Here is a 23,498-nt window from a genome sequence, read left to right on the forward strand (position 1 = left end):
AAATAATGGACTCCTTGTGACCTGATGGACTATACTTCCTGATGGGAGGAAGTATAGTTGATCTTTGGGCAATATAAACTTTAGTATGGGTCTTATACTATGGAAAAGATACATTATACATATGTTCATAAAAAGGAAACTCTTTTCAAGAGCCTTACCAAAATGCAAAATCATCCTGAAATGTCAATAGAGTAGTTGTAATACAAGCTAGATCTTCAGAGGATTCAAGAAATGAGTAGATGACAAAGAAGTTAATTTAATGTCATTAGTCTATTCTTGAAAATATTTGGTGAAGAAGAGAAGGAGAGGGACAAGAGCTCAGTACTATAGCAAAGCTGAGGATAAATTTTGGTTCTGTCTTTATAGTACAAGAAGACCTGGACATATTTATAAACTACAGTAAATAGTTTACAGAAAATACAGGTACCGAAAATATACATTGAAGATATAAGAAATGAAGGGAAAATTGATGGGAATGTTACAGGAGCTACTTGGTACTGGACTTATCATTGTGTATAATAGAAGTCTACATATTGGTTTATACTCCCACTGTGAGCCCTATGAGGGCATCAGGCACATCTCTCTTGGTCACATTTATATTCTCAATGCTCAGTGCATACTATCGTATTCTCAACTACTTGATAATAAATGGATATATGAGATCGAAAACATAGTCAGAAGTGTTAGCTTTATGGGGGGGGCAGTAAAATAAACAGTTAGAGCGAATGGCTGAAATCTTTGCAGTGAATCAGTCTGGAAGGAAAACTTTGAAGCAGGAAGATGGGATTATTGTAATGTTAGTGAGAAGGGAGAAGAAGCTGGTGAATATGAATGGTTTGGGCTTCAAAAGAAAAGGTGTTTTTGCTTTAGAGATTAGAGGTTAAAGGTAGACACTTTGGAGTCAGCCATATATATGTGTGAATCCAAGAACCAATGTTTATAAATGTGCAAAGTTATAATTTATATTTGCTTCCATGTTCTCATTTGTTGACAAGAAAATAATACCTAACCACCCCCCGCCCCCAGCAGATTTGAGCACTACTAGAGCTAAGTCATCAGCCCAAGCAAGCCTGTCATTTAGCAAGTGGCACACCCATTGTTAGGTTTAGGTTTCACTGAGTGGATGTGTAGAACAATGACCTGCATATGGGAAGCCAGGAAGAGCCTAAGACTGACACATTGCTCTGTAACTTCTGGCCGGGCTTTGAGGGATGTGTCCTCAAAGGAGCAAAGTCAGAATCTGAACCTGAGAGCATGACTTCCAAACCTGGCTCTCCCACTTGCCAGCTGCATGGTCTTTGGAAATTCACTTATCTGAGCGTCAGTTTACTCGTCTTTAAAATAAGTTTAACAGGGTGCCTGGGTAGTTAAGCGTCTGCCTTTGGCTCAGGTCATGATCTCAGGGTCCTGGGATCCAGTCCCACATGGGACTCCCTGCTCAGTGGGTAGTCTGCTTCTCCCTCTGGTCCTCCCCCTGCTTTTGCTCACATGTGGTCTCTCTCTCTCAAAGTAAATTAAAAAATAAAAATTTTAAAAAATAAAGTAAGTTTAACAATAACATCTAACTTAAAGAGTTGCTTTGAGGATTAAATGAATTAATGTATGTAAAACAGAACAGCATTTGGCACATTAAGAAGTGTATGAATACATTAAAGTTAGAAAGAATATTTTAGGGAAATGAGGATGGGATACAAGCATTGGTCAAGAGAGAATACAGGTTGAGTGGAAAACAGAAATGGAATGGATAGGGATGAAGTATAAGATGAGGCAGAGGTACCTGGGTGTCTCAGTTGGTTAAGTCCAACTCTTGATTTCAGCTCAGGTCATGATCACAGGGTTATGAGATAGAGCCTTGTGTCAGTCTCCATACTCAGCGGGGAGTCTGCTTGAGATTCTCCCTTTGCCCCTCCCCTGCTCCTGTTCTCCTTCTGTCTCTTAAAAAAAGAGAAAAAAAACAAAAAAAGATGAGGCAAGACAGAATGGAAGTATGGCAAATGAACGTAAAAATTAAAAAAAAAAAAAAGAAAACATAAATGTGAAGGCTCATTTTAAGACTGGTTCAAGCAACTATTTTAATTGTATAATCTAAGGCCAGAGTCATGGGAACCCAAATAATAAAATAGAATTCATTGTTCTGAAAATTATGTTAAAAAGCAAACAAAACATTTTTTAATTGTTTTCCCACATATCTTGTTCTAGTTCACTCTTATTAACAGACTTTTTGGAGAAAAAGATGGTTTTATACTTATTGGCAACTGTGATTAAAATATCTGCTGTTAATTTAAAATTTGAAGAATTGGGACGCCTGGGTGGCTCAGTTGGTTAAGCGGCTGCCTTCGGCCCGGGTCATGATCCCAGGGTCTTGGGATCGAGTCCCACATCAGGCTCCTTGCTCAGCAAGGAGCCTGCTTCTCCTTCTCTCTCCTTCTGCTTGTGCTCTCTCTGTCAAATAAATAAAATCTTTTAAAAAAATAAAAATAAAAAAATAAAATTTGAAGAATTGACAACACATTTTTCTTTCAACACGTCTCAACTGGAGCTTTTCAATACTTTTTTTTTTTTTTAAAGATTTTATTTATTTATTTGAGACAGAGAGAATGAGAGACAGCATGAGAGGGAGGAGGGTCAGAGGGAGAAGCAGACTCCCTGCCGAGCAGGGAGCCCAATGCGGGACTCGATCCCGGGACTCCAGGATCATGACCTGAGCTGAAGGCAGTCGCTTAACCAACTGAGCCACCCAGGCGCCCTCAATACTTTTTTTTTATTATAAGACTTGAAATAACAGAAACTTTGTACTGTGTGGATTCTGGTCAAATTTTAAAACAGGAAATATTGAAAAGCTGAAATACTAATATGTGGCTGGATGTGTTCTATGCTCTATAAAAATGCAGAGTTCGAGAAAATAAAATTATCCATTTTTATATTCATCTCTTATTTATATGGAAATTTTATATTTATCTACCTATATGTCTATGATCTACAAATATGAGGAGAAAGTGACAGATACAGGTAGATAGTCCAAGATTTGAAAACAATCTTCTTGATCTTTATAGATCTGGTAGGCATAAATAGGTCAGATGTAGAGTACTGAATAATAATAATTACAAAATTTATTAAGAAAATTTTTGTACTTATAGTATGTGGATAACTAAAATAAAACTTATGGAAATTGAATAGTTTATGAGAGCACAATTTCTTGGCAATATCCTTCACATCTTTCTCAAGGTTTGCTTGCTTAAACAAAGATAAATGATAAATGATATCATAGAAAATTTGAAAAGTATAAGTATGTTTCTATTACTTGATTTATTCCAGAGTTTTTGTAGGAAAAAACAGAAAATCCAAACTTTTTCTAAGTATTCTAAGTATTATGTATAAAGTTTAAATATTATAATTCTTTAAAAACAACAACAACAACAACAACAAAAAACCAATCCTGGTAACCAGGATTCCAGAAGAAATAAATGAATAAAATTCTTTAAAATTTTCTAAGTTGATTCTAGAAGTTCCTGAAGAGAGATGAACAGCATAGAAGGATCTTTTAAGTTGGTATTTAAAATCATTTTTCTCAAGAATATTTTAATGATTGGAAAAAACATTTATAATTTTTATCATATGATTTCACTTATATGTGGAATTTAATAAACAAATGAATAACAAACAAAAAAGACCCGTAAAGATGAAGAACAAACTGATTATTGTAGAAGGGTAGGTGGGGAGAAGGAGATACAGGCTTCCAGTTATGGAATAAGTCACAGGAATAAAAGGCACAGCATAGGGAATATAGTCAATGGTATTATGATAGCGTTGTAGGGTGGCAGACGGTAGTTATGCTTGTGGTGAACATGGCATAACATATAGAGTTGTCAAATCACTATGTTGTGTACCTGAAAGTAACGTAACATTGTGTGTCATCAAGTATACTCAAATAAAAATAAAAAAAACCAATAAACTTACAAATGCTTTCACTCAAGTTTCAGAGCTGGAAATAGAAACCACTCCAAGGACATGATACAGAAAGGATTTAGTACTAGGAATTAGGTGCTTACAAAATTATTTCTAAATGATAACAGATTCGATGTCCGTAAACCCTCCAGTGTTTTTTGGTTTTACCATCCCGGCACAGAATCTGCGGCAGACAAAGGAAGTCAGCGCTCCTTACTGCCTCTCTCACTGTTGCTTTCACCTTGGCCTCACATCTGTGAGGCTGGTTACCAGGCACTAGAACCTGGAGTCTAGTGCTGCGAATATTCGTGATTTTCAGAATTGCTTCTCGGCTAACATAGCTGCAGAAAAGGACCTCCATGTCATCTCTGAATTCCAAATTTCACATGACTGTATCTTAACTCGAAACCTTTACTGCAAAGGAGTCTCACAAATGTAGTTTTGAGCTTTCCAACCACTGCCAATAAAGACAGGGTAAAATGGAGTCTGAGCAAGTCCATTCACGCCTGTGTCATAAGCAGAACATGAAGCCGCATACACCATCTGATTTCAAAATCCTAGGGAAAAAAAAAAAGTTTAGCTGGTGATTGTATGCATTGAAATATAGGATGATTTTAGTTTTCTTCTTTGAATATTTATTGTTAAATTCACTAAAGTAAGAATATGGTACTTGTTGGGGCGCCTGGGTGGCTCAGTTGGTTAAGCAACTGCCTTCGGCTCAGGTCATGATCCTGGAGTCCCGGGATCGAGTCCCGCATCGGGCTCCCTGCTCAGCAGGGAGTCTGCTTCTCCCTCTCCTGCTCCCCCCTCTTGTGCTCTCTTTCTCTCAAATAAATAAATAAAATCTAAAAAAAAAAATTATTAAAAAAAAAAAGAATATGGTACTTGTTTTAATTTTTTTAAATTTAAATTCAATTAGCCAACATATAGTACATCATTAGTTTTGATATAATATTCAATGATTCATTAGTTGCATATAATTTTTTAAACATGTATACATTTGTGCCTGTGTAGTAAAGAATTTGGTCTTGTCCATAGAGAGGACTGGCAGGTATTCCTGGTTCCTAGGGTTAACTTCAAAACCCTTGGAATTTCCAGAGTGATTGAATGATCTTTATTTTTCATGATAAGCCCCTGGAACCACATTTGAAAATCTGATACTTTATGCTACAAGATGATGCAGGGAGGGTCTCTCAGATCACAAGATATCACATGGACTCCTAGGGCACCAGAGAGTGGGGACCGACCATGTGAGAAAATTAACCAATCAATCATGCCTACTTAATGAATCCCCAATATGAACTCCAGACTCCAAAGCTCGAGTGAACTTTCTGGGTTGACAATATCCCATGCATGCTGTGATACATCAACATGGGTAGACTAATGTGCCTTGAGGACAACAAAAGCTTTGTGTCTGAACTCTCCCAGACTCTGCCCTATGTGTCTCTTCCTTTGGCTGATTTTAATATCTCTCTTCCCTGTAATAAACCATAACCATGGGTATAACCGCTTTTGATGTATTCTGTTAGTCCTAGTGAATTACTGAAAGTGAAGGCGGTTTGGGGAACTTGAATGTGCAGTTCATGCCAAAAATGAGGGCAGTCTTGTGGAGGACTGTGTCTCCAGGTCTTGCAGTCTGGCCAACTCCAGATAGTATCAGTCAGAATTCTTTATGGAAACCATAGAAAAGGAGTCTGGCTAATATAAGCAAAAAGTCTTATTGGGACTATACCCGGTAGCTCACAGAATCTATAAGAAAGCTGAGAAAAGACTTTGAAAATAGAATAAACGAATTCAGGTCTGAAAAAAGCCTTTTCAGGTCACTCCATATGAAAAGCATCCCCTATCACTCTTCCTGGCATAATTCTCTGTTATATCTGTCAACTGTGTCTATTCTACTATTTAGTATACATATTTTCTTCTTTCAAAGTATAGGTTGAAAAGAGTCACAGACTCTTCCCCTCTTTGTTTCTACTACCCTTGGGTATGCCCCTTATTTACCAACCCAAATCTTGGCTGTGTGACTTGCTTTGGGGAATGGAACAATAAAAAAGGTAACATGAACAGAGATTTGAAAAGTGCTTGTCCACTTTGAAACTTGAGCCTACACAAGCCTGCAAAAGTGTGGGAAACCATGTACAGCAAAGTTAAAGTGCTCTAGTTAACTTCATGCTCATTGCCAGAAACGTGAGTGAGGCCAAGACATTATGACCATCACTAACATACCAGTTGACCCCAGACACCCACACACTTGAGACAGTTTATATATATATATATATAAATATTGCCCTGAAGTTATATATATATATATATATATAAAACTTTGTTATATATATATATATAACAAAGCAAAACAACATACTCAGCTGATCCAGATAATTCTAAAATAGGAAAAATGGGCATGTTATAACCTATAAGCTACTAAGTTTTGAGGTAGATTGTCTTATAGGAATAGATAACTAATACAAAAATTGGTGCCAATCAAGGGTTAAATTGTTTTACTCTTTGCCTGTAGTGTGAATGTTGAGGGATAGAGCTAAAACATCATGGCAGAGAAGCACTGTAGTCTCAGTTCCAATGTTTGTTCTAACCGGGGGGAATAAAAAACTCAAAATTACTATTGACAGATACAAATTTTGAAGTTCTGGTATCTTTTACTCCATTTTCTTTTGTCTTTTTTTACTCTTTTAAAAGACCATATCCATTTACCTGACCTAATTATGAAATATTGTAGTATATTTTCAAGCATTTAATAAAAATAAGTTTTTCTTTTTTTAAAAAAATTATTTCTGGGCTCTTTTTCTCCTTTATCCTATGAAAGCATAAAACAATAAGTATACAAAATTACATTTAAAAGCACTATGTTTTACAAAAGTTATAATGCTACACAAAAAAATAAAGTAACATTTTTTTCTTTCCTAACTAAATGTTGCTTTTAGTTTATTATGTATTGATTGAAACAACATGATTTAATAATAAATGTAAGTTGGTCCTGTTTAGAGCTTTACCAGTGGGTCTGAATTATTTGTCAATACCACCACATAAAATAAAACTTACTAAATCATATTGTATGAGTTGAGTTCTCCAGAGAAACAGGATATATAATTATAGAGATAGAGATGGATGTAAATATATCTGGAGAGAGAGAGATATAGATATATATATAAAGAGAGAGAGAGAGAAGGAGAGTGATTGATTACAAGGAATTGACTCACACGATTATGGAGGCTTATAAGTCCCAAGAGCTGCAGGGTGAATTAGCAAGCTAGAGACTTAGAAGAGCCATAGATCTAGTCCAAGTCCAAAGACGTAAGAACTAGAACTGATGGTGCAATCCCAGTATGAAGGAAAGGCAGCAAGCTCATGACCCAGGAACAGCCAATGTTTCCGTCTGAGTGAAAAGGCAGAAAAGAGCCAATGTCCAGTTCAAAGGCAGTTGGGTGGGAGAATTAGCCTTTTTATTCTATTCAGGCCTTCAGATGATTGGATAAGATCCACCCACATTAGGAAGAGCAATCTGCTTTATTCATATCTATAGATTCAGATGTTAATCTCATCGCAAAACACACTCTCAGGTATATAATAATATTTCATATTTGATTAAATATTTGGGCATTCTAATAATATTTGATTAACTATTTGGCCATTCTGTGGCCCAGTGAAAATGACATAAAATAAACCATCACACATTTGTAAATTATGTGTTGATAAATAGATATAAAAACTCATAGTTATACTTAAACCTTTGATACTAGTCTGTTTCTCCCATCTCATGCTGAATCTTGGAGTCTGAAACATGCTTCTCTAAGTCTCTTAGTGCATCCTCCCTTATTCTAATTAATCTTAGTCCTAACCATGACTCTTCATCATGGAGATGAATGCTATCCAACAGACATCTTAGATTTAACTAAAGACTTAGCTTGGGATTTAAGATAATGACTGGGATATTCATGTGGGTGGAATTTCCTAGAAATTCTGGACAAATTGTTTTACTTGATAGTGAAAAATAAAGGAGAAATAGGCAACTCCAGATACCTTAATCCAGCAACATAGGCCAAGGAAAAATATAATGTAGAATTCCTTCTTACTGGAATTTTATTTATCCTTGTCCATCAATTACTGCACAGAAACTGGATGGCAAAATTGAGCAATATTTGATTTTAAGAGAAATTTGAATATAGGAGACCTAGACATAAATGTCAAGGAAATTGGACATCGGATCAAATATTGTACATAACAGCACCATCTAAAGGCACAAATCAAATCTGTATAACTTACTGAATTTTGTCCTCTTAACGGAAAGAAAAACATTTCTTTGCCATAAGAAAAAATGAAACTTCACAAGCTGTAATAGTTGGTGGAAAATATGATCATTGATTTTTACAGTCTATAAGTTATTTCTCTGTCTTATCTCCATGGAAAGGGATTATTTCTTATTTAAGTATCTAGTTTTATTGTGGTGATCACTTCATAATGCATAAAAATGTTGAATCACTATGTTGTACATGTGAAACTAAAATAATCTTGTATTTCAACTACACTTCAATTTAAGGAAAAAACAGTATTGAAAGCAGGCACTGTGGAAAGCTCTTGAAATAAATATATGCATACAAGAGCATTCTTGATTTTAACAACTCAAGATCTAGTGGAGAAAAATAGACAAAATACGGTTAAATTTTATGTACTAAATTTACAGAACACATGTTGACAAAATGCTGTGAGAACAACAGGAGGAAGAGTCTTAATTCTGCCTGGGGACATTGGGAAAATATTCACAGTATTCTCAGAGGAGGTAACATTTAATCTGGCTTTTGAAAGAAAAGTAGTTTCCAGATGAAGAAGAGACAGACATTCCTGGAATAAAAGCAAAAATGTAGAGGCATCAAGGGCTGACCAAGCAAAGTACCCATGGAGTTGCAGTAAGTTCATTATGACTACAGAGCAGAATTCATGGTTTGAAGTTTCAGGAAAAGAAGATGTAAAAGTCAGGTGTGGCCACTTTGAAAGTGTGGACTTTTAATCCATACAAAGCAGTTCAAACTGCTAAGAAATTCTGAGCCACTGGAGAACCACAGATACGTTTCATAACCTTCTTCTGTTTTTGTTTTAAATTATCACTTGCCCATTAAAAAAAAAGAGCATTTATAGGATATACCAAAGAAAACAAAGTCACCAGTTTTCTAAATCACCCAGAGATAACTACTGGTAATATTTGGGGGCAGCTTCTCCAGGCTTTTCCATAGAAGTGTACCCATGCATGCATGCACACACGAGAATATAATTCGTGTTTTGTCCCTTGCTTTTTCTACTTACACATATATTGAATATACTCTCCAATTTAATGAGTAGAATTGTACATTGTTTTTAAAAGACATATAATACTCTATGAATGATGAATATTAAGATTATTGTCAATGGTGTGGTCTTTTAAGAGGAGCAGGGATGTTATCAAATTTGATTTTTAGAGTGATACCTCTAGCAAGGATGTGGAAGATCTATTTGAGTGAGTGAGAAATGGTGGTCGAAGGGGCTTTGTGATTGCTATGAGAATGTATCAGATAACTGAAGGTAAGGTGTGAGAGTCCTGTAGGGACCAGGAAAATAGAGAAGAGACACTGGGTCTAAGAGACATATCATAGGCAAAATTTACTGTGCTTAAACCTAATTGGTTCAAAATGAGGGTGGGCAGTGAAGGCTTACATATCGGGCCTGGCTTGCTCAAACCCTGCACGTTCCAAAAGAAGGCATGTCTTCAGGACTGACTTTTGGTGTCTCCTGGAGATAACCTCTGAGCCTTTGAAATATTCTGCCTAAAAAGAGTGGGTTTTTTATGCCTGCAGCCTTATGTTTTTGTGAGGTTGGGCATTGTTGGTGATGTTGGAATCTGAGTAGCTACATGCCTACATGACAGGCTCCTTATAACAACCCTAACAACCCTGGACACCATGGCTTTGATGAGCTTTCATGATTAGCAATACTTTGCATAATGTTTTCATACATACTGGGGAGAATTAAGTGTGTCTTATACTCCTTCACTGAGAGAGGAGCATTGGAAGTTTGCATCTAATTTCTCCTGGACTTTTTACAATCGCATTTTCCTTTTGCTGATTTTTTTCTTTAAAGATTTTATTTATTTATTTGAGAGAGAGAGATTGGAGAGAACATGAGCAGGGTGAACGGCAGAGGGAGAAGGACTAGCAGACTCCCCCCTGAGCAGGGAGCCCAACTCGGGGCTCGATCCCAGCATCCTGGGATCATGATCTGAGCTGAAGGCAGATGCTTAACTATCTGAGCCACCCAGGCACCCCTCCCTTTGCTGATTTTATATCATTTTATTATAATAAACCATAACCATTAAGATAATAACTTTTCTGAATCCTCTGTGTACTTCTAGCAAATAATGGAGCCTGTGGGTCATCTTGGGGACCCTGACACAGAGGCTGACAGAGAGTTCCAAATCATTCTTCCCGAGAAACCAACAGAAATGTGTGCCATTGAATAAATAGGAATCATAGGAGAAATAGCAAATGTGTAGTTGTGAAAACCAGGTTAAAGTATTCTGAGTCAGACATAGTAAGAATAAATTGTTAAAGTAGAAGAAGAGCCCAAGTACTGAAAAGAAAATGGATATTTTTAAACTTAGTTATGTATGGTAATCACACATCATATCAATATATAAAACATTTCCACTCCATAAACTTTCTCAAGGCTGATCTCTAGTTACTATCACCACCAGTGGTAGCCACTATTTTGACTTCTATAGCCACAGGTTAGTTTAGCCTTGAACTTCATGTGAATAAATCATATTCTATATAACCACCTTCTTTTGTTCAACATTATGAGATTCATCCATATTTTTGTGTGTAAGGATAATTTATTCCTCTATTGCTGAGTGCTATTCCATTATAAGAATAAATGATAAACAGTTGTATGTTAGGCTGAATAATGGCATCTCGATGATGTCTGTGTCCTAATGCCTGGAACCTAGGATGATGTTACCTTACATTCAAAAGGGACTTTGCAGATAGGATTAAGTTAAAGATCTGGAGATGGGAATTATTCTGCATTATCCTGGTGGATCCAATTCAATCTCAAAGATCCTTAGAAGAGGGAAGCAGGAGGTAAAAATAAGGGAGAAGTTGCTGTGATGATGGAAGCCAAGATTGAAGTGACACGGTCAAGACCTGAGGAATGTCACAGCCTCTAGAAACTGGAAGAGAGGAGGAGCAGCTTCTCTTCTGGAGCCCAGAAAAGAACCAGCCCTACTGACACCTTGGTTTTAGCCCCAAAGACGTGTTTTGAACTTCTGAGCTCTAGAATTGTAAGAAAATAAATTTGTGTTAAGTCACTAAATTTATGGTAATTTGTTGTAGCAGCAGCGCAATAGTGTCGCAAATTATTTACCCATTCTTCTGTTGATGGACATTAAGGCTATTTCAAGTTCGGTGCAACTGTGAATGACATTGCCGTGAACATTTTTTCACAATGAACTTGGTGGGAAAATTCGCTTGCCTTATGGAGGATGGAATAAGAATAAAATCTCTGGGTCATAAAATAGTGGTATGATTATGCTAATGGAAACCAGTAATTTTCCAAAGTGATTGTGCCATTTTATACTCACCGGTTCCTCCATATCTGCACAAACATTTCATATTTTTAGTTTTTTAAAAATTTTGCATATTTTGATATGGTATCTCTTTGGAGTTTTAATTTGCTTTTCTTTGAGCACTAACGTTTTTGAATACATTTTCCTGTGTATATGGGCTACTTGGCTATCATCTTAAGATTTTGGTAAAAACCATGGGCTCCCTAGGAAAAAAGTACACATAAAAATGAAAAACATCTTCACATGATTTTAGGGGATTTGCGGGGTCTTGACACCTTTGACCAAAGTTTGACCTTGGATTTTGGCAAGGATTGACCTTGGCTGTTGATGTTTTCTCCACATCCTGCCCCACACTTTTATGTTCTAACAATGTTGAATATCTTAAAGGGTCTTATCTCCATTCCTTTAAAATACGCTACCTCCTTCAGACCCCTTATTCTCCATCGTACACATAGCTCACCAATTGTCTCCTCCAGGAAGTTTTCCTTGATCATCCAATCTCTTTTTTTTAGGTATCTCCTAAATCCTACCCCTTTTTTTGTTACCAAACTTAGTATATTCACTATAATTATATGTTTATTTTGAACATCTTGAAGTCAGTGAATCTGTAATAGTCATGTTAAATAGAGCATAAAGCTTATGACTGACACTCAAATATTTGCTGAATGAATAAATGAAAGACAAAACACTTAATTTTAAAAATCATATCACCAGTAGTGATTATTCTGTAATTCTGAATTTCCAGGATTCAATGACTGGTGTGGCTGATACAGTCCAAAACCATGTTTTATTTGTTTGGTCTTTAAATACCCTAAACAGTATGGGATGGCAGGGGGGAGATGTCTTATGACAAACTAATTGCAATGATTTAATTTTATTTTGAATTTGATATTGAAGAAGATACCTCTGCTCTTTTTTTTTTTTGCTTTTTATAGAAGTTTCTTCATATTTGCATTATGCTCTATATCCCAAAGAAATATAATTTTCTTTTAAGATGTATGTTTGTCTCTGGATAATATAAACTCATTAATTAGTTTTCATGTTGTTGTTTTTAATGGTGCAAAGTAGGTGTTCAGTGAGTCCTTGTTAACTGAGACTTTTTGTCAGTTCATTGACCAGATAATGCCTGAGTAATATCTTGCCTGACAAATGTAATTTTCTGACATTAACACTTGGGCCAGTTTTGTTTTGCTCCCTCAAATGTCAGTAGACAAGCTAAAGAAATACACCAGAAACTTGTCTTCCTAAAGAGCATGGTGACAATTCTGCTGTCAGCCGTTAAGCTTGTGCTAGTTCCATGGAAAGAAAAGGTTACTCCTCACTTGTGGCGAATGTCATGTTCTCCTTCACCAGCGAGAGTGTAGGCTGCTGGGTATTGTCCCTTCAAAGCAAATGCAGTTCTGATTTGAAAAGAAAAATTCCAGCTGGGGCTCAAGCACAAGGCCTCCTTGGTCAGGGCTGAACTATTGCCATTCTCTGCACCAAGGCACAATGATTTTATCCATTTACTCATTCATCCAATTTTATGTATTGAAGGTTCTACAGCAAATCCTCAGCTGAGCACAGTGGGTAAAGGAAAATGAAAGAAGCATCCATGGCTTTTGAGACATATACCAATAACTAGTATGCAGATAACTGCTTGCAATATTTTTCTTCTAGCCATGTAGATCAACTCATTGTTAATAATTTTACCTTTGTGTGTCAACAAAAGAGAAAACTTTGAAATAAGAAAGATCTAAATTTATCATTTATTTTTGTTCACACATTATCCTCTTTATTTTTCTCTTCCTGCAAATGTCAAGATATAATTGTTCTATTTTCACATGTTTGCTCCAGGAGAAATTCTCTTTCCACCTTTGGTTCTTCCTTAGCACTTTGATCCATTAACTCCATCGGTTTGCTACCTTTTTCTCCCTTCATCTTGCTCTGAAAGGCTCCCTTCTCTCCTCAATTAGCTCTTTTTCCTACTACTTTAGAACCACTGGGCTAGCTGTATCTGGAGGAAATGCTGTTAAAAGTCTTGTGTATTAAATCTGTTCTGCCATTTCTAGATGATAAGTGTAACTGAGTTGAAGAATTTATTTTTTTTAGTTGAAGAATTTAAAATAGGCCAGCCAGCAATATTTTTGCCAGTCCAAGACAATTTCCAAATATTTCTGACAATAGAATTGAGTTCTAAAAAATAAAAAATAAACCTCTTAATGCCCAGTGTTGGCAGAGTGTGAATGCTATGTGAAGATATGAGAAACACGTTGTCATAATTCTTCTACTCAAAATTGTTAGTGTGCTAGAGAGAACGCCTTGTGTCGCTAATGATATTTTTCTCTGGATTTTGACCTAACATAATAACTCAGGCAGAATCTTGATGCATCATAAAAAATTATAACAAAACATAAAGTTCAAGGTAAAAAATATAGTTTATCTGTCTTATCATCCATAAACTGATTATATTTATTCTGACATTAACAAAATGTTGGGGAAGAGGGTTGTTTCTAAATACGTGGACATATGGAATCACTCTTAGACAATACATAGAGTACTTCCTGAGTGTGTAATCGAGTTTAAGCACTTAGTTTGATAAGTGCACATACCAGCATAGAGGTAGCAAAAAATGGGCAGTTTTATGTAAGCAGTAGTATATGTGGTTCAACTAAATCTGTGTATATGGGTCCCAGAAGAATTTTTGTAGATTTTCTCCCAAATCAGTGCACCTATGACATTGAGAAGTGTTACAGTATGTTTTATTATTTTTGAGGAATGCCCTGTTAATAATAAGCATTATGGTCATTAGTATTCTTCTGCTACTGCATAAACTTTTTCAGAAAATATTTTGATTCATAATTATAATTACCAAGCATAAAATCAACACATGGTATGCTTTTTAAGTTATTTTATATGGGTTCCCCTAAAAATCAAATAATATGAAACAATCATATAGGGTCATTTTTCTAGAAAGCTTCAGTATGCCAAATATGATTTCGATATCAAGACCAAATGCTGGAAATGTGAGGGGAATGGTAGAGGTGTATCCAGATTGGGCACAGCACAGGACTAATATTGGGTATGGCAAAGGACTCCAATTCAAAAAGGGCGTAATATGATGCAAAGGTTCTTTCATAATTGCATGCTGTGCAGACAAATTTACTAGGTTTTTGGACACCTAAAATCAGATGTTTACTTCTTCTTCAGTTGGGAGGCCTGGGTTAGAGCATGAGAAGAGCTATTAGATTAGATCATTGTTTCAAAGAAAAAGTCAAAATTGAACTCTTTTGATACTTGGTTTTCCACCTGTAAAATGATGAAATCATATTTGACAACTTAAAAAGTCTGGTCCGACCTCCAATAAACTAGAAGATATACAAATGTGTACACAGGCACTGACTCATATGAACAGATTTATGTGGATCAGGACATTTTTGTCTGGCTGTTGTTCATGTAAGCAACACTGTTCCTGACATTCATGGATGTGTTACTGCATAACTGAGGAAAGGGAAGCAAATTTTAAGGATAAACTTTATTATGAGATAAAGATGAAGAAGCAGAACTGAAGAGCAGAGCTAGAATTCGGTCTCCTCCCTCAGGACTAATTTTCAGCGATTGTATGAAACTGGGCCAGAGCACAACTACTTCAGAGAACATAGTGACAAAAGTTTGGCACACTCCTCTCCTCTGCTCACAACCTACCACTGTTCTGGTCCACAGGGACCCTTTGCTTTGGGAAAATATGGGAATGGCTGAGACAAGATATTCATCTCAACATGGTTAAAACAATATAGGAAACTGATTGCTTGTGGAATGACTTAAGCCAGGGCAGATAGAGTCTATTTCATTTTGTTTCTCAGTCCTGTTTCTTTGATATTGGCTTCACTTTGGCAGGATTTTTCCTTGTCACTGCAAGATGGCTGGTAGCTGAGGACGAGTTCTTGTTGCATAACCAGCAGCACAGAAAATCTCTTCCAGTTCTTACCACAGAAGAAGAAAGAGGTTTTTCTTCTCCAGAAGGCACAGCATCCATTACCCAGTGTCTCATGGCCTCTGATTGAATTCCATGCCCATCTCTGAACCAATCTCCATGGGCAAGGATTTGGGACACACAGACACCTCTAAATCAAGAGTTGACTGGGGTCCATACTTGAAGTTTGAAGCCAAGGGGCAAATCCCTTTTGAAGACTTCTCACTGAAAATGGGGAAAGGATGGATTTCCTGTAGTGTAGTTAGAGTAGGATATACGAAGGAAAGGAGACCAGATGCTGATTACAAAACAAAAGTTTCCATTTTAGCTACTTTTATGTATGCTTTGGCATTCTTCTGATGGGCCATGACAACTAGGGGGTTTGCCCAGGCAACATATGGGTCAATGGAGGCTGGAGAAAAAGAGAAGAAACTCTATAGCTCATAGCTGACAGACTGGTTTTTGGGAGCATTAGAGACATCCTTTGTGAACTCCCAGAAGTAAGAAAGAAATGGTTTTAGTTTCTGGAATGCTGAGTACCATATGGTTAGAAGCTTAAGTCTTCCAAACAGAAGAATGTTGTCTTCAAAACCAGCAGTTATATAGGCAAAATAAACATGTCATAACCTTTTCCCTAACCTACATTATTTCCCCAACATTTCTCTTCACTTCTTACCTCATGCTCCCCACCAGTACTATCCAATAGAAATACAACACAAACACAAATGCACATACATAATTTAAAATTTTTAAGTAGTCACATTGAAAAGTAAAAAGATAAAATTAACTTTAATAATATACTTCAACTTAATTCATTTAAAATATTCTCATTTCAATATGCAATCAATTTTAAAACCTAATTGAGATATTTCACTTTTTTTTTTGTATTAAATCTTTGAAATCCAATGTGGAGCCACATTATAAGTGCTGAAGAGCCACCTGTGGCCTGCACTTACTATAATGAGACTGTGTAACTCCATACCCTGCTCACATTAAACTACTTCTTCCCTGATGTTTTCATTCTTCTCTAACTTTTTTGTCCTTTGGGCTGTACTTAGCTATCTGCATCCAGAAAGACTTCCCTAAGCTCCCCACAGGTTATGTGCCTATCCTATGGTCCTGTGCTTATCCCAGTCATCCACATGTTAATGACCATGACAGGGTCTTGCACTCTACAAGCCAAAGATCTAATGACAACAACAACAACAAAAAGTTAGAAAGGATTATATATGTATGTTTCTTTTTTCTTATTTATATTGTGGTAAAACACACATAACAAACTTGTCATCTTAACCATTTTTAATTGTACAGTTCAGTGGTGTTAAATACATTCACATTGTTGTGCAATCATCACCATCCATTCCATAACTCTTTTCATCTTGTAAAATTGAAACTCTATACCTATTAAACAATAACTCCCCATTCTCCCCTCCCTACCCACCCCAACCAGCAGCCACCTAAATTATACTTTCTGTTTCTATGATTTAGGTTACTCTAAGTACCTCATACAAATGGAATCATACAGCATTTTTATTACTGGCTAATTTCACTTAGCATAAGATCCTCAAGTTTCATCCATATTGTAGCATATTACACAATTTATTTTCTTTTTAAGGCAGAATAATATTCCATTGCATGTATATACCACATCTTATCCATTTTCATCAGTTAATGGGCACTTGGGTTTCCATGTTTTAGCTATTATGGATAATACTTCCAAAAACATGGGTGTACAAATATCTCTTCAAGAACTTCCTTTCAATTCTTTTGGATATATCCACTGAAGTGGAATTGCTGAACCACATGGTAATTCTATTTTTTAAAGTTCTTTTATACACTTCATCATTATCAAGATGTAGTCACATAATTACTAGTTTCATTACTATTCAGCTATTGATTTCTTCATTTCCTTTTTTTTAATTGAAGTATAGTTGACACATGGTAATTATATTTTTAAGTTTTTGAGGAACTGCCACACTGATTTTCACAGTACTTGTACAATTTTACATTCCCATGAACAGTACACAAGGGATCCAATTTCCCCACATTCTAGTGAACATTTGAAATATTCTGTTGTTTTGGTAGTAACCTTCCCAACAGGTGTGAAAGTCTCATTATAGTTTTGATTTATAATTCCCTAATGATTAGTGATATTGAGCATCTTTTTACATACTTATTGGCCATTTGTATATCTGGGAAATATCTCTTCAAGTCCTCTGCCCATTTTTTAATTGGATTATTTGTATTTTTGTTATTAAGTTTTAGGTGTTCTCTGTATATTCTGTATATTAATCCCTTATCAGACATAGGATTTGGAAATATTCTCTCCCATTCTATAGGTTGCTTTTTAATTCTCTGAATAGGGTCTTTTGATGTACAAAATTTTCAAATTTTTATGAAAATTTTTTTTCTTTTGTTATCTGCACTTTTGGTGTCATATTTAAGAAATCATTGTCAAATTCAATGTTGTGAGGATTTCATCCTACTTTTTGTTTTGAGAATTTTATTGTTTTACATTTAGGTTCTTGATCCATTTTCAGTTACTTTTTATATGGCATTGGGTGAGGTCCAACTTCATTCTTTTGCATATGGACATCCAGTTTTCCTACCACCGTTTGTTGAAAAGACTGTCTTTTCACCATTGAATGGTCTTGCCACCCTTCTCAAAAATCATTTCATTAGGTATGTGGGAGTTTATCTCTGGGCTCTGTATTCTATTCCATTAGTCTCTATACCTGTCTTTATGACAATACCACACCAATACTACACTGTTTTAATTACTGTAGCTTTGTAGTAAGTGGAAATCAGGAAGTGTAAATCCTCTAATTTGCTCTTCTTTTACAAGATTATTTTGGCCATTTGAAGTCCTTGAGATTTTATATGAATTTTAGGATGGGTTTTTCTATTTCTTCAAATAGCATCATTGGGATTTTTGTAGAGATTTCATTAAATCTGTAGATTACTTTGAGTGGTATCAACATTTTAACAATATTAAGTCTTTCAACCAATGAACATGAGATATGTTTCCATTTATTTATGTCTTCTTTCTAATGAGAAAAAGTTGTTAAAGACCATAAACTTCTTGAGGCCAAAGATTTTATCTTATTCATTATTGTTTGCACAGAAGTAAGTCCAGTGAGTGGAGCAGAGCAAATACACAATAAATATGAGTGGAATGAAGAGGAAAGGATCACAAGTCTAAACTAACTTGAACTCTCACCCAAAGCCAGTTGCATGGCTTTAATAATATATACCTTCTCTATGGGGACATAGTATTCTCACCTCAGTGACAAACAAATTGAAATCTGCCAATATCTATTGTTCCCCAATTCATGACTGATTCACAATGAATGTAAACACAACTTAGGTAATCTTTGTTAACTTCAATTATATTTACAAGAGTATTTAAAAATATTTATATCTAGCTATGTGAAGAATAACTAAATCTCAGAGTATTTTTTTTTCATTTATTATAGGCCAGGTGCTGTGCTAAGTGGTCTGCATGGCTTTATATGGCCTGATGTCAACATACCACATAATATTTTGTGAACAACTTTTTAAAACTTCAGTTGTCATAAAATATAGTATAGTGTTAAGAACAGATTAAGATACAAATGACCTGGATTTATATCCTAACTTTAGTCTTACTAGATATTTGAGTATAGCCAAGTTTTTTACTGTTACAAGTTATTGTTCAGAAATACTAACTTCCACATATGAGTGAAACCATAGGATAATTGTCTTTCTCTGATTGACTTATTTCACTCATTCATATGTGGAATATAAGAAACATCACAGAGAATCATAGGGGAAGGGAGGGAAAACTGAATGGGAAGTCACCATGAGAGACTCTTAACTACAAGAAACAAACTGAGGGTTGCTGGAGGGGAGGTGGATGGGGGCATGGGGTAATTGGGTGATAGGCATTAAGGAGGGCACGTGATGTGATGAGCACTGGGTGTTATATGCAACTGATGAATTATTGAACACTACATCTGAAATTAATGATGTACTATATATTGGCTAATTGATTTTAAATTAAAAAAAAAAAGAAATATTAACTTCCCTCCACTTCCCACTGAAAAGAATGAAACTTATTTTGCCATAACTTGACTATGGGCCTGAGCATGTATCTTGCTTTGGCCAATGAGATATTAGCAGAGATGGCACAGGCAGAAGCTTGTAAAGCACTTGGGTTTGTATCTTGCAATTGTGCCATTTCCAAAAGAAAAAATATTCCCAGGCTAACCTACTGGACCCTGGAAAAGGAAGAGAACTTGCAGAGTAGAGCTCAGTTATTCTAGCCAAACACACTGCAGCTGACTTTCAGCCAGCCAACAGCAGCTATCCCTCAACTGACCTACATCTTCAAGAAAATGTATGATTGTTAATTTAAGCCATTGAATTTGGGGGTGGTTTTTTTTGCAACACTTTTTGTGGCAACAGCTGTTTCCACATTTGTGAAACAGAGATAATAATCACACATACCTCATAGTGATATTGTTAAGATTAAATGGGTTGATTTAAATAAAGCCTTAGAAGAATTCCGGCATCTAGAAAGCACTAAGTATGTTAGTTATTATTTTAAAAATGAAAAATAATAGGTGGCCAGGGATTTTTAAGTGAGTTGCTCAAAATCAATTGACAGTAAATGAAGATAAATGATGGAAAATTAATTCTAATTTTATAGGTTACCTCAAATATCTAAAACTTTGACCTTTCAGAATGTGCTAGAAAACTGGAGAACATCACTATTGGAAACTATTATTGGGAAGTGGAACAGGCCACAATATATAAACAGCATGAGCTTTTGAGTCAGACAGAACTTAAACTCATTCACTGGATAAACATTTAATTGTCTCTGGGAAGCAGACATTCTGCTGGGCATGGGGAATGTGAAGGTAAATTCAAGAGGATTTCTGTCTTAAATAAGAGCAAAGAGGAGATCAAGCGTTTCTTCTTCCCCTCACTGTCAGTGTGATCTTGGATAATTTACCTAATGTTTAGGCCTTGGTTCTCTCACCTGTAAAATGAGGACAATATTAACTTGTCCCTGATAGGGTTTTGTGAAGAGTAAATGAAATGACTTATGTAACATGGGCTATCACATCCTAGGCAATCAGAAAACACTAGTTTTTCTTCTCTCTCATTTTTTTTTTCCTTTTTTCATAAGAGTACTTTCACAGCTCTTTATGTATCTCATGATGAGTAAGTAAAATTAAATTTTCTCACAACACCTCACAAGAGAAGAGAACTAATTAAAAAGATACTTTGGGAGGATTACTTAAGTACACTCAATTGTAATTACGGAATTCAAATCCCAAGTAAATAAAAACAATTTAATCAAAATTAAGTTGTGTGATGGGGTAAGAAGTGGCTCCATCAAGCCGTAAGGACAGTTATTCTCATTTAGGCTTTGTGGTATCACTCACTGGGTATCTCTCTTCTTGCCTCATCCTTTCCTCCAACTCAAAGGATTTGAGAAGAACATGTTTATCATTTGAAAAATTTTAAGTGCTTTTCTCTAATTCTGTGACACATATTGGTTAGTTCACTCAATATTCATGTTCAATCTTTTTTCTATGCCTTCCTCTATTCTAGAGAATAGAAAATTTACATAAATGTTTCCTGGCCTTTCCTCCTGTCACAACAAGGGGAAGCCATGAGACACAGTCTTGTCCAATGAGATGTAAAGGGAAATCTGTTCAAGAATTTATTGTTCCGTTGAAAATGAGCCATCCTTTCCCTTTTTCCTTCTTTGAACGTAATTCTCATGTCTGGAGTTTCCACAATCATCTTAAGCCAGAAAGAAATGAGCAGTATAGGAGAGAGAAAAGACTCAGCTCCTTGATGCTAAGGGATGACATACTAAATATTTAGAAACAATTATGTCCAATTCATTAAACCTTGCGAACTACTGTGCATCAGCCCTGAAATCACTGATTGTTTTTAACAAATTTGGACTCGATTTCTGAACTTCTTAAGCAAGTCAGATATACTCTTGCTTGCAGCCAAAAACATTCTTAATAGAATCAAATACACCCTCAGAATCCATGAATAATGTAGTTCTATGAGAAAAGAATATGTAAATCTTTTAAAGGTAGAAAATGTCTTTAAAAATATTATTAGAAGCATTTACTTAGACTAACAGCCATTAATCATATTGAAAGTCCTCATACAAAAAAAGGCAAACTAAATTAATATTTTAAACACCACAATTTTTTAAAACATTTTGAACTTTTAGGGGTTTTCAAAATTATAAGTAAAAATGAAGAAAGGAGATTTACTTTACAGGTATGTGTTTTATAGTTAACAATGTTATACTGTGTACTTCAAAAATGTTGAGAGGTTAGATCTCATGTTAGGTGTTTTTTACCACAATAAAAAAAAAATAAAAGAATATAGTTTCTTTTTTTTTTTTTTTTTTAGATTTTATTTATTTATTTGACAGAGAGAGACACAGCGAGAGCAGGAACACAAGCAGGGGGAGCGGGAGAGGGAGAAGCAGGCTTCCCGCGGAGCAGGGAGCCCGATGTGGGACTCGATCCCAGGACCCTGGGATCATGACCTGAGCTGAAGGCAGTCGCTTAACCAACTGAGCCACCCAGGCGCCCCAGAATATAGTTTCTTTTAAAGAAGCACTTACTTGAAGAATGGTTAAATTCAGTACAACATCTAGATAATCATCAATAGCTACAAATTAGTCACTAAAAAAATAAAATTCAAACATCACCAAGTCTACCTGAAATTTCTCTCTCTTTACATCTCGATTCTCTTCAACATGAATGTACTGCTTCATCCAACATTAACTGCATATTTTGCATAGATCACACCCTTTTTTAATTGCTGGGACCATTCTGTCTGTATCTTCAAAAGCAGAGATAATGGTGTAGTGTGAAGAGCAAGACTCTGGAAAAAGACACACCTGGACATGAATCCCATTTCTGAGTCTTTACCTGCTACTTATCCTTGGGCATGTTACCTCAACTCTTCTTGTTATGGAACCCGGACCGGATCACCCAACCGAAGAACCAAGCAGCACCCAGCGATCTTGGAGGATAGGAGGTTTATTTAATGTCGGCAGGCTCAGAGGACAGTGATCTCCAAAGGCCTGGGCCCCAAGCACAAACAAAGGGGGCAATTTATACACTTCTAGTTCCACATACTTGGCACTTTTGGTGCATGCGCGAAGCGGGCAGGGAGAAGAACCCAGATTAGTGTACTTGGGAGGCAGAGCTGGGAGAATAACCCGGAAGAGCCCCAGGGCAAGGACTGGGATTCTCTTGCTGGCTCAGTTGGCCATCTAAGAACACAGATTTTCCTTATCATTCCCCCCTTTGATGCCCTTTTAAACACCTAGTTTAGAGGGCATCACTTCATCTTCTAAGGGGCGATAGTGAGTAAGGAGTAACTGGAGTCTGATTTTAGCAATTTGAGTAATGATAAACCTAGTAAGGGCATTAAGAATACAAGAACCAAATGCTACTATGAGGAGAAGCAATAGAAGGGGGCTGACGAGGGGGGCAAAACAAGGGAACCATTGTGAGAGGGTATCCCACCAAGTTGTCCATTGGAGTGTTTCCCACCAGTGATGTACTCATTCCTGTAATTGGGTCAGAGTTTCTTGACCACCCCCAACTCATTAGCAGAGAAACAATATTCCTCCTCTAAGAAGAGGCAGAGCCCCCCCTTGTGCGGCCGTGAGCAAGTCAAGCCCATGCCTGTTTTGGAGGGCCACTGAGGCCAATGAATCAAGTTAGTGCTGCAGGGCCAGGGCTGACTGAGTGAGGGCAGAAAATCTGCCATGAGTTGTTGAGTTAACCCCTGGTACTGAACCTGAGACATCCTGACGCCTGTGGCGCTGAGGGCAACACCTGATGTGGCCAGCAGGCTTACAATAAGGGGGATGGCCATGGGGGAGCATTGAGGGCAGCTAGGAGGTCTCCATGTGAGTGGGGCATCGCTCCCGGGGAGGACTGAAAGATCAGGTAAGAG

Source organism: Mirounga leonina, unplaced genomic scaffold, assembly GCF_011800145.1.
Source record: "Mirounga leonina isolate KUSES-001 unplaced genomic scaffold, KU_Mleo_1.0 Mir_129, whole genome shotgun sequence".
NCBI classification, from domain to species: domain Eukaryota; kingdom Metazoa; phylum Chordata; class Mammalia; order Carnivora; family Phocidae; genus Mirounga; species Mirounga leonina.